This window comes from Toxorhynchites rutilus, chromosome 3 (assembly GCF_029784135.1).
Source record: "Toxorhynchites rutilus septentrionalis strain SRP chromosome 3, ASM2978413v1, whole genome shotgun sequence".
NCBI classification, from domain to species: Eukaryota; Metazoa; Arthropoda; class Insecta; order Diptera; family Culicidae; genus Toxorhynchites; species Toxorhynchites rutilus.
The window spans coordinates 151850198-151864743 of record NC_073746.1 but is presented as its reverse complement, the minus strand read 5'-3'; the positions used below and the strand labels follow the sequence as shown (position 1 = coordinate 151864743).

At 37.1% G+C, this 14546-nt stretch overlaps 1 protein-coding gene across 5 annotated transcripts in view; it reads left to right on the top strand.

Annotated features, from left to right (window-relative positions):
* The window catches only part of LOC129780023 (BUB3-interacting and GLEBS motif-containing protein ZNF207), a 45093-nt gene that overhangs the window by 23512 nt on the left and 7035 nt on the right, over window positions 1-14546 (top strand). The window contains exon 7 of one of the 5 annotated variants that reach the window (XR_008743815.1): window positions 195-397. The exons of 3 other annotated variants lie outside the window; for them this stretch is intronic. The gene's annotated coding sequence lies outside the window, so the exon portion shown is untranslated. Of the gene's footprint in view, window positions 1-157; window positions 398-14546 lie in introns of all 5 variants that reach the window. One more of the 5 variants, XR_008743816.1, reaches the window with a different exon arrangement.

The window sequence follows — 14546 nt, the reverse complement described above, 5'->3', positions numbered from 1 at the left end:
TAGTGAATACAAACATTTCTTTTTGCGGACAGCTTTGACCCACTCCACAAAGATAATATCTGTTTCTGTGTGTGTATTCGTCTTGATGTGATTGTTGGCATTCGGAATATTTCCACACTATTGAATGCACTTTTTCACTTACCTGTTTACTCCCTAGGCATTATTTGAGTAAATCTTCCACCTTTTTCCACCAGTCTGTAACGATGCTATCCGGATGCAGCAAAACCATTAGTTGAAAGTACACAAAAAGAGAAACATACATAAATGATATCTAGCAAGCATGCACCAAATTCTACTGCTGCCACAGCCAGACTGTATTCCAAATAGTTTGCTCGCAACCGAACTACAATGAAAGAGAGAAAACAGAAATCGAAACGACTCCATTTGTTGCAGCCATGTGAGTTAATATCTCCATTACTCTGTAACCATAAGAAACCCCGTTTTATACTCCTTACACCGTTCTTAACCGTTTACTAGACGTTCTAAGTTTGTGCGTGTGTGTGTTTGCATTATTAGTAATATTGTCACACTTTTTTCCGAAACTCATTTGCCATTAGTTTGCTCTAGTTGTTATTGCTTCGTGGTTAATTTGAGTGTGTCTTCCATATATTCACGTGGTTTTGGAACTCTGTTTCTCTTTTAACAACAAACTATATTGGTGTGGGTACTCATGCTGGTCCAAAAAATGACAAACATGAACAAAAATCAAAGTTAGCACAAGTAAGATGCTGACATATTTCTAATGTATTGTAAGTTTGAACAGTAGTTCATTCAATCAGAAATATCTGAAATTCTACTACATCACTCTGGCATAATCGCGTTTCACGAGAATAAGGTACAAACTCTGCTCATTCACTAGTGTTGTTGCATGTGTTGGAAAATTTTGATTTCTTGCGTCATACCATTCGTTCATCCCCCACTCGATTTTGTAAATAACAGGAAATCAATACAACTGACAAGGGTGTTTGCCGAATATGTTGCTTATATTATAAATCCGAGGTATGATTATTTTTCAATATAGTATACGTATTTATCACAGGCATTGCTTACAAATCGTAAAGTTTAACCAATATGTATACTCGATCTGGTATTTACATATTACTCATAATACTTACAGTTTATTAAATTGTCGATAACGCTTTCTCATCAGTGTTAGCTTAGCTTTCAATTATTAATGATCCACGATGAGGAGTAATATTTAAAACACTGTTAATATTATATTGTAGAGCATGAAATGAAATGTCTTTAATACATTGTTTTTTGAATTGCACGAATTTATTCTTCTGTTCATTTTGTCGTATTGTCCGATTGTTGACATTCCATATCAGATTACAAAAATAAAACATTTCCGCTTTAATTGTTAATGTTAAATCGTCAAATCTTCCATAGAAATGTCTCCCAAGTTTGAACTCGAGATATTATCCTTTATTCTGCGCCGCGAGTGATGTAAGATAACGAAGCTTCTCGCTTTATTCTGGCAGCCACCTCACTATTTAGCTGCCAACATATGAGGACACAACTTACAATCTCAAACTATAGTCACGCCATTCGCTTTCGGGAATATTGTAACTTGAGTCATCCACGTCATTCACCGCGCGGAATACAGGAATTGCTTTGTGGTTTACTTTCTTATAAGGGGCCAACAATCCCCAGAAACAATACTTATGTTAGGTTGGTGGAAAGTAATCCATTATTTTTGGGTGAAATCCAAAACTATTTTTCATATGCTTCGGATTGTCCGATTTGGGTCAAATATGCACCGTTTTGTTGGAAATCATTCTAAAGGTAGCTACATAATGTCTCTATCATATAGGTATTGGTCTTTATTAGCGAAAAACCATAGCAATAGATTTTTACATTCTTCTCTTGATCCCAATTTCATTCCACTCTGGAAATTTTTCAATGCGAGAAGAAGGTGATAATCGTTTGGTGCCAAGTCCGAACTATATGGTGGATGCATTAAAACATCCCAATCAAGCTCTTGGAATTGTGTGGCCTTGCGTTGTCCTGATGGAACACAACACCTCTTCTGTTGGCCAATTTTGAACGTTTCTGGTCGATCGCTAGCTTGAAACGGTCCATTTGTTGACAGTATAAATCATAATTTAGTGTATTGCACTGAAAAAAAAATCGAAAAAAAAATTTTTTTTGAAAGTAAATTAAATTGAAATTATTTTACTATTGCAGTATCGGAACTATAAACATCAATCACGGTTTCAGCGGCCTGGCTTGCATTTTCACATTTATAAAATAAAAAGTGTAAAATGTATCAAATTTTCTCTTTGTTGACCTCCATTGTTAATACTATGTAACTCACAACTAAATGGAACAAACAAAAAACAGCGAAAGAATTTTTTCTAGTGTGAAATGTTACCTTTACAACGAGCCTAAACATGAAATTGTATGATCAATATAATGGATAACTTTTTCCCCAACCTAATATTAACACTTCGACAGCCGAAACTTCTTTCCGACGTGTATTGATAAAAGCTTTATAAAAAGTAATTACTGAGGTATTCATCATTATTTTTTTAATAAGTGAAAATTCGTACTTATTTCAATTATAAAATAACGTTTTTATTTCTCAAAAAGATTAAAACCATGACATTGGCTGACAACCACCAGACATAGTTTTAAATGGTAGATGAAAAGCGTGCTGAGAATAACTTCATTTTGTAAGTAGATTTGCATAGTATTGGTGACGGAAGCCCTATTGGGATCACCAATTGTGTATTGTGTATGTATAATAAAGCTAAAGTGAACCTACTTACAAACTTACTACTTACAAATACATGTTTTTATGTAAAGAAAAAAAGCATCAAAAGCAGCAGCTTTGAGGTTATAACGTGTCCTCCGACAAAGTTTTCTTTTCGCTGTACCGCCACCCACCAGCTCTTCGGTTAGTAGTGGGCTATTAGTAGCTTCGCTCCAAGTTTTCAATTCTGTCGATAGCATCAGTTGCTAACATCTCCAATTCTTCGAGCGTCTGCCGCTTGGATGTCTCGCAGAAAAATAGTCCCAGCTGGCGCTATTGAAAGCGTTCTTGACGTCGATTGTTGCCACTTTCAACTATTTGGATAACCACGGTCGACATTCCCGAATGTATCCAGCAGACATAGGATCTGTACGAAGTTGGATCTCTCTGCGTCTTTCCTGGTTTCGGTAACAATACCAATTTTTGGGTCTTCCATTTGTGAGGAAAGTGGCCTTCATCTAGATATTTCTGTAGTACCGTTCCAAATATATCCGGGAACGCTTGAATCGCCGTTTTGAAAGCTATGTTATTTGCATCGGAATCTGGCGCTTTATTAGTCTTCAAACTTTTCGCCACTACTACTAGTTTCTTGTTCGAGACTGACTTGCACGGGTTCGGCTACTTCTTCGTCATATGGTGTAGTTGGCCACATCGATGGGTTGTTATTCGGGAAGCGTTCCTCCTCGATAGCCTTAATTTTTTATGAACTTGATTCCATTGATGTTGTTTGGCTTCTGTTCTACGTCATCACGATACGGTATGCGTTCCCCTTGATATTAGCTTCCGCGACACGGAACAGCCTACTTATACAGTTTGACTTGCTTGTTTTTATTTCACATTCAGAGCGGCTCTTGTCGTACGGGAGTTCATCAAACGCTCCTTTTTGACTCCAGCAGTTCTAACTCTCTAGACATGCCTTTCGGCGCCAAGATAATTAACACGGAGACTGCTGAGTGTTTCGTCTAAGGGGGGACCTCGGTCTGAAAGGTCGAAAAATTCGAATTTTAGTTTTTTGTATTTTTGGAAGCTTATGCCCTCAGAAATGTTGTCCTAAAACGATTTTTCGATATTTGATTTCGTTGAAAAGTTACAGCAAATAGTATGAAGTCACCTAAAGGGATATAGAACGAATTCTTTACCGCGTTTTTCTCGAAACCATGTTTTTTCAACTGGTGGTCGATATCTCAGGATTTACTCGACCGATTTGGCATGATTTATTAACATCATGTAAAAATGAATTATCTAAAGCGTTACATAGCCGTATTTTGATATCTTTTTTTTTCGATTTTTTATAAGCTTCTAAACAGCGATTTTTCAAGAAAAATAACTCATTGCCGCAATTATGGCAATTTTTCGAATTTTTAAAAACCCTCATGTAACGTCTTAGGTATTGTCCTAAAGTTTCAAAATATACATTGGAATTCGTTTGCGACACCCCGCTTCTTCCGCCCGTAATTTTTTGTCTGTTCTAGTTCACAGAGTTGGCCGATGCCGTTTCTGCGAAAAATGCGCTCGTTTAACAAAATAACATACATCTTAGTCAAAGCTCTTAGGAGGTTCTGTCCTCTTGTGTTGGTGCATCTGATTCCCCAGGCATTAAAACCCCGCCGATTGCTTCCGATCAACGAGCTCATCACTGCTTCCATCATCTGGTGGACCTGCTCTATTGACCATCTTATGGTGCTGTGCTGTATCGTAATGATGGAGGTTGGTCTAAGTTGCCTCCATTACCGTTGGTCTTCTCTCTCCCGTTTATTTGAAGGGCATTTTAAGCTTCCCGTGCTCGTTACCGTGATTCTGTTTGCTGAGCATTATCCTCGTTTTTTTGTGCAACATGCAACAACCCTTATCATCACACCTCCTGCATAATCTAGATTCGTCCGGGCCGCTGTAGGTTTTATCGTGATGTCAAAGCTCAAACACTTGAAGCATTTTTCGATTTTCTTGGTAGTCCGAAGGGTAACCTTCAACGAGCACACCGACCACCCTCCTTTGATTTTGCTTATCCCCATTAGTTTGCTTTTCGCAGTCGTCAAAAGTCGTATCGATGCCGTCTGCATGACCACCGTACGTCTCCCTCAACCGGATTGTTAACCTAGGCCTCACTGTAGCACAAGTGCTCATTCCATCTTTCGCCTTGACGACCAGAGCATGTTTTTTCTTTCTCTTCGAGGTGACTACAGTACGCCATTCACTGTGGTCACTTTGCTCTGTATTATTGACGTTGTCTTCGCAACGATCTTCGCAATTTTCTGCTTTCTGCGAACATGTTCACCTCTTTGTTTTGAGTGTTTGGTGTGTTAATTATTCCTTTTTTATGTGTTTCCATATTTTTGGGTCTCTCTTCACTGGTTATTTTCGCAAGCATGGTTGACACGATCCTTGACCGTGTCCGTGTTCAGAGTTAGATCAACCTAAGTTAGCAAAGTGGTAATTGAGTCTAGAGCTTCGAACGTATCAGGAGGCCTGCCAGGGTTTTACCGAGACGTAGACAGCCGCATAATTTGCCCTCTCCGCATTTCAGGAGGTGTCACCCTATCTCACGCAGGAAGCGTGGTTTTCAGCTCTTATAGTCGAATCTCAATTGATTCCCGTATCGTGTCCATAGTCAATGTCGTAATCAAGATCTTAATGTCGTCGAGCCTAATGTGCCTGTTGGCGTTCATCCATTTCTGCTGTTCACGACTATTTCTCTTACCCTCGATGTCCCTTGATTAGTTACGACAACTCCACGGAGTTGTCGGTGTTACAATGATACTCTCAATCAGCCACGTGTTTGGCAAACGTTTCAGCTATGCGGTCTCCATCAAGTTTTGAGGCATAGCAGAACTATTGCAACGGTCGATGGAAATAATTTTGCAATTATTGCTGTTGACGCGCATTCCGTTGTCACTACGCCATACCAACAAAGTGATGATATCTGCCCGCATTCAAATCTGAAGGAGATCGATAGGGCGGTAAAATTTTCGGTCGTCAGTGAATGAGATCTTGGACGAGGAAAGCAGAATATACAAAAAGTTGATAAATATGAAGAATAACATCGGCCCGAAAACACTGCCCCGCAGTACTCCAGATGGGATGTTCAGGGTGCGAGATCGAGTTGAGTTGAGCGCGAAATATGCGGCTCTGTCGCAAAAGCACGAGGAAATTTAATTCGTGGTTGAATCTGGAAAACATATGTGCTTTATCTTCTCGGTGAGTAGAGTATGCGGAACCGTTCTCTTTGACTTCGCGAAACATGGCGGTGACGTAGCACATAAGATTCGTTGCTGTAGAACGATGCTTCATGAATCCGTATTGGCCTTCGGTATCACGTTGTACAAAACGTTATGCACGAATGTTTCAAATACTTTATTTATACAGAACAGTATAGTAATGCCATGATAATTTTACACTGTTTTGCAATTGCCAGACTTGTGAGTGGGAACAATGTAGGCAGCCTTCCAGATCTCCAGAAAGGTCACTTGGAGTCGCTTATTCTCTCGAGCAGTGTTTCAACAGTAGGGCAGGTATTCCGTCCGTGTATACTATTTAAGAGGTGAATGAACTGTGTAGATCCCTCGTTTCGCATAGTCTAATGTAGCTCGCATTCTCAGTAATTGTATGTGTTTCAAACTGCAAGCCTAAGCTTCTCAAAACATAGCGAAGATAAATATAGTATACATGCATTTTTTCATATACAAATTTATTATGGTTAAATTATACGATTCCCGTTGTGGGATTCCATCACTCAGAAATTGACAAAAACAAATTGTTTTATTTCTCCCTAATATTTCAAGATGTCTATGCTTAGACAAGCATCTGTCATATAGAACAAAGTTTCTGTTCGTACGTATGACTTATCAAGACAAAAGAACCGATGTTCAGATTCCGGCTGTCTTTATTTCATTGTGTTCGTCTCCGCTAAAATTAAAATGATAGAATAATTTGGAGAATATTGAAGAAAAATAAGAAAACCCGATACAATCGATTACGCATATGTTCATTATTTCAAAGTTTGCTCAATTGGTGTATATTCATTCATTTGGAATTAACGTTGACGACAACTTGAACTTCGTGTTCCGTTATTATGAAAATTATGATGAATTTTCAGACAGAATGAACACGTGACATACATAAAAAAATGTTATTGATCCCGAATGTACAAGAAAAAAAACAATTTCGCAAGAAAACTGAAAAAATACAATTTTGAGCGGGACGAAGTTCGCCGGGTCTGCTAGTATCTAAATAAATGTGGCAATTGTGCAAATTACATTTTCAAAAATGTGGACATTAAAACCATCAATACACAACCGAAAACCCTGAATCTGAAAAAAAAAACTTATCAAATATATTCTCCATCATCTAAATCAGTTTTTCAGAGTGCAAAAGTAAGATTACTGGCAAGACTAATAAATATTATAATAAAAATGAATCAGTGTTACACAGTTGTCACCACTGCTGCGGATATGAGCCAATATTAATTCAACCACTCCGTTTTCAACCAAAACTATGATTTGTTTCACTTAGTGTTTCCCATAGTTTACAAATAAAAAACAACAACACATATTTCATCTAACTGCGATTGGAATGTTCACGAATGAAATGATATCAAAATTAGAACCGATGAATTCTAAAAAAAGGTTCAAACTTTTGTAAAGAAAAAAAATATTGAGGGTTCCAACAAACATTTAAGTACGAAATAGGGCAAAGGCCATGGTCGGCATCCTTCTCAAGTATTCAAAGTTCAACAGAATCAATGAAATACTTGTCACACCCATGTTTGTTCTAATATGTTCTTTGAGCTATTTCTCTAATTCAGGACAAACACGAAGAGCAGCCTTGCAGACGCATCGTCCACCTTAACTCAAGTTCAAGATTTATCATAGGAAACTTTCATATAAAATTCACTGTTTCTCTATAAATCAGAGAAGATATATTTTCTTCATTTCAAAAACAGGGCAGAGTTACGGGTATATACAATCGATTATTTTGATGGAGCATGTTCTTCCAATCGAAATTGGACTTTAAATAGAGTTTTAAAAAATACCACTCTTGGAAAGAGAATTCTTCGCGCAAGTCTAATTCAATTATGGAATCTTGAAGATGTCACTGACGACCTGATTTATATGTGAAAAGTGTTTTTTTGGTTATGTTTTATTTGTTTGATCTATAATGATTTCTGTATGTTGGTGAGTACACAGAACGATACACCACTCCAAGTAGCTAAACAACTTAAGTTTGTTACTGTCCTCACTTCGTTTCGCTAGCGTGCGCGCAAATTAACAAATATTGCACTAACTTTCGAAACTGTATTTAATCATAACATTGTTGTGCGTTTTTTATGTTTCTTCTAACTTTGCTCGACTTCCTCGTTCCTCGTTTTCTCTTTCTCTCAGGTCAGGATAAAGTGTTGGATCACTCAAACTGAAGACGCGTTCCAATATCTTTCGTTTCGAAGACGTGAGCAATTGTTGCTCTGTAATTGACGAGCATTTGTTTTTCATTCTCCAATAAAAATGGTTATATAGCAGTTGATTTGCATCAAGTGAATTGGTTGGTGGATGCTATAAATGTACTCTGATTTATTCGTGATTTTGGTCTGTAATTACTGCTGTAGATCCCTCGTTTCGCATAGTCTAATGTAGCTCGCATTCTCAGTAATTGTATGTGTTTCAAACTAATCCCACTAAGCACAGTTGTTCCTATGTTTTGCTATTTTGTGCTACTTGAACTAAAATCGATGTGAATTTATGTTGCTTTGTCGAGTAACACAGTTCTGAACATTATCATGATATTTTTAGCGAATTTCAGCAAACCACATCTGAAAAAAAAAGAACATTCGACATATATTAAAAGCCAAACTCGAAGCTAGGTATTAACTTATCATTACTCATACTAGTAAAAGTATACCATATATAATAGACTAAAAGTCATCACTCCCCCTTCGGATAGTACACACAAATATCTAATTCATTTTTCAATTTACATTTTGAGTTTGTTGCAAGAGGTGCTATATTGATTGTGATAAAGTATTGAGTGAATTGGAACGAATACCGCGTAGTCGATTGATTAACAGCAATGTAAAAAAAAAATATACCAACAAACCAATAAAACCAAACATACACTTGCCCAAACCAAGGTTAGTTGAAATTATCATTTTCTCCTTACTTTTGCGGTGTGCCCAACGTAAGTTGCACTTCTTATATTTATTATTACACTCTTTAGTTTTCATCTTATATATTGGTATTCGTTTGTTTCAGTCTCCAGGAAGTTTCTTTTGGTTTTGTACAATTCGATCATATGATACTGTCACCTTTTCCTTTTTTATGAAATGTAGTTTCTTCCTTTAGAGTGTACTTATTGGTTGAGGGTATTAAATCGTTAGTTTAACTGCGCTGAAAAGAATGACTCCAGAAAATGCGTTTTTTGTGTTTGTGAAGTTCAGTAAACACGGCACAACATTTGCCACGAATACCGTCTTACCTGAAAAAGTAAAACTTTGCATATCCGACTACTGGGAGCACCACTATGGTCAAAATCAAGATGGTGCAATTGACAGGTGGCTCGTAACTTACACTATTAAGGGGGACCCCTGTCTGGAAGGTCGGAAAATAATGAATTTTCGTGAATTTTTTTTAGAACGTTAGGAATAAAATGAAGTGTTCTGGTATTTTTGTTATTGTTTAAGGTATATTTGAAGATGTATTTTCCATTTTTTGAGTGCACGAATTGAAATTTTAGAACAATACCTGAAGCAAACATAGTGGTTTTTGAAAATTCGAAAAATTGCCAAAATGGGGAACATTTTTGTAAAAAATGAATTATTCTTCATTAAAAAAATCGAACAAATTATGTATCATAAAACAGCTATGTAACGCTTTAGATAATTCATTTTTACATACTGAAATTTCAGCCAAATCGGTCGAGTAGTACCTGAGATATCGATATCACCAGTTGAAAAAACATGGTTTCGAGAAAAACACGTTTAAAATTTCGTACAGCAATACTAGATCCCTTGAGGTGACTTCATACTTTTGGCTGTAACTTTCCAAGGAAATCAAATATCGAAAAATCCTTTAAGGACATCATTTTCCCAAAAATGCAAAAAACAAAAATTCGAATTTTTCGATTTGCCAGACCGGGGTCCCCACTCTAAGGGGGTAGTTCAACGGGGTTTCAACGAGAAAATTAATTATTATGATTATTGTGATATCACAGTTTTGTTAGGTATATATTAGGTTGGGGAAAAAATTATCCATTATTTTTGGGTAAAATTCAAAACTATTTTTGATATGCTTCGGATTGTCCGATTTGGGTCAAATATGCACCGTTTTGTTGAAAAATTTGTTGCCATTCCAATGGTAGCTTCATAATGTCTCTATCATAGGTCTTGGGCCTTATTGACGAAAAACTCTAGCAATAGATTTTTACAATCTACCCTTGAACCCAATTCCTTATCACCCTGTAAATTTTGTAATACGAGAAAAAGGTGGTAATCACTTAGTGCCAGATCCGGATTATATGGTGGATGCATTGAAACATCCCAATCAAGCTCTCGGAATTATGTGGTCTTGCGTTAACCTGATGGAACACAACACCTCTTTTGCCAATTCTGGACGTTTCTGGTCAATCAATAAATTCAAACTGTCGATTTGTTGACAGTAGAGATCTTAATTTAGCGTATTGCACTAAAAGAAATATTTTTTAAAAATTTGAAAAGAAATCGAAAAAAGAAATTTTTTAAATAAAAATAAATTGCACGTATTTTACTGTTGCTGTATCGACACTATAAGCACCATTTACAATTTCAGCGTCCTGGCTTGCATTTTCGCATTTATAAAAGAAAAAGTGTAAAATGTATCAAATTTTATCTTTGTTGACCTCTATTGTTAACACCCTGTAACTCACAACTGAATGAAACAAACAACAAACAACAAAATAATGTTTTTAGTATAAAATGTCCTCTTTACAACGAGCCTAAACTTGAAATTGTATGATTGATATTGCGTGAGATATTGAACACTAAAGCCAGCTATTGAGAAAAAAATGGATAACTTTTTCCCAAACCTAATATTATTTAACAAACAAAAAATAAAGTGGTATCAATTGAGCTGTCCTCTGAATAGTTGCAACCAGTTTGTTGAACCCTTGCAGCCAAAACTTGCAAAAAATGCGTTTTAAATTTGGTATACATTTATTTCGTTCATTTATATCGTATCTTTAGTCTGCAATCCCTGGACCATAAAACTGTCCTTTAACGCTTAAAAGGCGATCTGCCTGTTGGATTTTGAACTTGCGGGCTTCTCTAGCTGCTTCTGACATCCGCATCTCTGCCCGTTCGATTCGTTCTTTGTCCGATTATCCACAGAAGTTGTTGCACTCCGGTCCAGTTTCAAGCTTAACTTTTTTCATTATCTCTAAAACGCCTTTTCGACCACCATTGATGTTACAGGTTGCTACATTTGCTGCAATTTCCAAAACTTTTGACTTTGGGTTACATGTATCAAATCCAAATTCAATTTTTTATGGTGTAAATCGCGATTTTCAATTATTTTTGATATTTGATACATACGGAACGGTATATTTATCAAACATTGAAACACAATACCTGAAATCATCTGGTACCGTTCGAAAATGTTTCGAAATGCTAGAGTGTAAAGCTTGCAACTCCAAAGGATTACATTGCAAGAGCTTGTTCGTTTTATTCATCAGTTTGAGGATATATGACAGATGAGTCAAATAGAGCTGATAAAATTGATCGTCAAATGAGTTCTAGATAGATACCACTTTGGCCTACTCTACATAATCAACGTTTATCCCGAAACTAAAAGAGGTTCGCAGAGCATCAAACCTATCAAGGACTCTCTGAGCAACTGCCTTTAATAACAGCCATCTTCTCGCGCATTGATGTGACATCCTCAGAGGCTTAATTTTCAGAAACTCATGAATCTCATCAAATTGGCTGATTCACAAGGGACTACAGCGTAGGTCATAAATGGATGTCATTGTCATAGCAATTACTGCTAAAACTCATCAACTTTCAAGAAAGTTAAAGCCAGCCAGATAAGTTAATGTTAGAACATTGCGATAAATCTGGAGAAATCTGGACGAATAGTAAAAAATATGGACTAGACAAAGGACAGGACAGGATGGGAAGCTTAGACTTTAAATTTCTAGATCCCTCATACGGTCACGTTTGGTTAGCGGAACATTGTCGAGATGCTAGCTGAATCGAAATAGTTTTTTTTTTATCTTCTAGGCCATTTAATCATGAAACACTTGCTTGAATTAGGCGTCATTCGGTTCTTGGGAAATTTCCAATTTACACAACAGAAATGAAGATTCCGACTTCACACGGAAACAGCTTCAAATCCTAAACGAAGGGTAAAAGTTAGAGAGTTGCCGCTGAAACGTGAAACTTGTCTAATTTTTTTTCAAGATAGGTAGAACGCATCGGAAGCTGGAATTACGGGACTAGCGATCGACATGGCAATTCCAATGTGACAGTGGACTACAGTTTTTCAGAAAAAAATACATGCTATTCTAAGGGTGCTCATACACGTTTTTACCGAAGCCAAATATTTGACTCTTTTTGACAAATAAAATTTGATCAACGTGTACTGATCAAATATATTCGACACAAAACACGCCAAGCAAGGTCTGTTCGTCAAACCTGTCGATACATGGCTAGATTCCCTTAAATATTTCAGTCGATTTTTTTCCATGTTCGATGTTTGACATTGTTTACCACTGTTGATTATTCAAGAGTGGCAAACAAAATAGTGTTTACAAACCAAACATTATCTGTCAAAAAGTGTCAATTTGACCTCCGGACGTACAGTGTACGGCCACCTTAACATCTACAAATTTTTGTTTGACCAGGAAATTTCGGCATGTCAATATTAGTATTTTCTCAGATAGTATTGTGTATACTTTCATCAATGCATTTGTCACTTATTATCAGTCAAAGACAGTTTAGAATGTATTTATTCCTTGAAACTACTGTTCATTGCGCTGTAGAAGAATATAAAAAAGTTGGCAAGAATTGATTCTTCAGCTATACTTGTTGGACCTAAGTCAAACTGTGCAATTTCTACATCCGGTATGAAACTCAAACTCAGGACGTGGTTATTATCTACCCATATTCTGGAATTCGAAAGGATTTGAAACTTCGCAATCCGATCGAATGGATTTGAATGTCGGACAGAATTTAAAATGCAGAAGTTGATCTCGTTCGAAATGCAGAATGCAAAAGTCAATCTCTAACAGGTTACAGAATACATCATCGTGCTAATTTCAAATCCGATCGTGTTCCAGAATAGGGGTAATTGATGATTGATACCCAATGGATGGTTTTATCAACAATAAGGCTGTCAAAACATAAATTATACCTTGTGACAGATCCACACACAGCCTACTCAGTTTGAATAAAGTGGATCTGAGTATGTTGACTGAATTAATGACCGGACACTGTCCGTTAAAAAGATAGGAATATTGATAGATTATAAATGTCGTTTCTGAAATTTTGTAACTGAAATTTCGGAACATTTATTGTGTCAATGCAGTGTTTTGATTCAGTGAAGACTTCGGATTCTTGGATAGGGTTATAGGGTATAACGAGATATGGTATGCTGAAAAGGGTTCGGAACTGCATAAAGGAACCAGGTCGTAAAGGTCGTACCCATATACTCATTGTGATGGAACGAAATGGAATCTGGAGTATTCCAAACTAAATCAAATTAATAGTCGCAGTGGTTCAAAGCTTCTACAGAACAAGGTATTGATCGAAAGGAATGCAATGCTTGAGATGAGTGACAATACTGGGACTTCAGTTTGCCGAGTGCTGATTCCTGCATTGAATCTTCAACTGCAGTTCGGAACAATGAACAGATCTGCAGTGGAACGCTACTTGTACCTACTACCATAGATATCTGAGTTTTGAAATACAGGGTGGGCCATTTAAAGTGGAAGCATCTGGCAACCCCATAACTTTTTACAGAGATGTCAGATTAACAAATGTCATACCGCGTTGGAAGCGTCATTTCAGTACAATTTTAACCATGGAACAATACACACCTAAACAACGCGCTGAAATTGTTCAGCTGTACATTCAAAATAACTTCTCAATTGTGTTAACTAAACGTGCGTGGAAAAATAAAAATAAAGTTAAAACATCGCCTGGAGACAACACTATACGTCGATTATATGCAAAATTTATATCGTCTGGTAGTGTTGGTAATGCCAGTCATCTGTCCAGACAACGACCAAGACGTTTCGACAATAGATGCCGTTCGAGCCAGTGTTGCAGAGACTCCATCGACATCAGGTCGCCATCGTTCGCAAGAGTTAGGCATCGCTCGAACCACTCTCCGACGCATAATTCGTGTTCATTTGAAAATGTTTCCGTATAAAATTCAACAGGACGGCGCTACATGCCATACAGCGGCTGCCACGACCAAATTATTGCGCGAAATGTTCCCCGGAAGATTAATATCGAAAAACGGCGATTATGACTGGCCACCGAGATCACCTGATTTGACGCCTCCTGACTTTTTTTTATGGGGATATTTAAAATCCAAGGTATACACTGGTAAACCAAGGACCCTGGCTGCGCTGAAAGACAATATCCGACAAGAAATTGCTGCCATATCGGCCGAAACATTGGGCAAAGTGATGGAAAATGCCGAAAAAAGGGCACATTTTGCGGTCAAGGCCAGAGGCGGTCATTTACGAGATATCATAATCAAAAAGTAGTTAGAACAAATCTCCTTGGACCAAAATAAATGAATTTCAAAAAAAAAATGTTAAT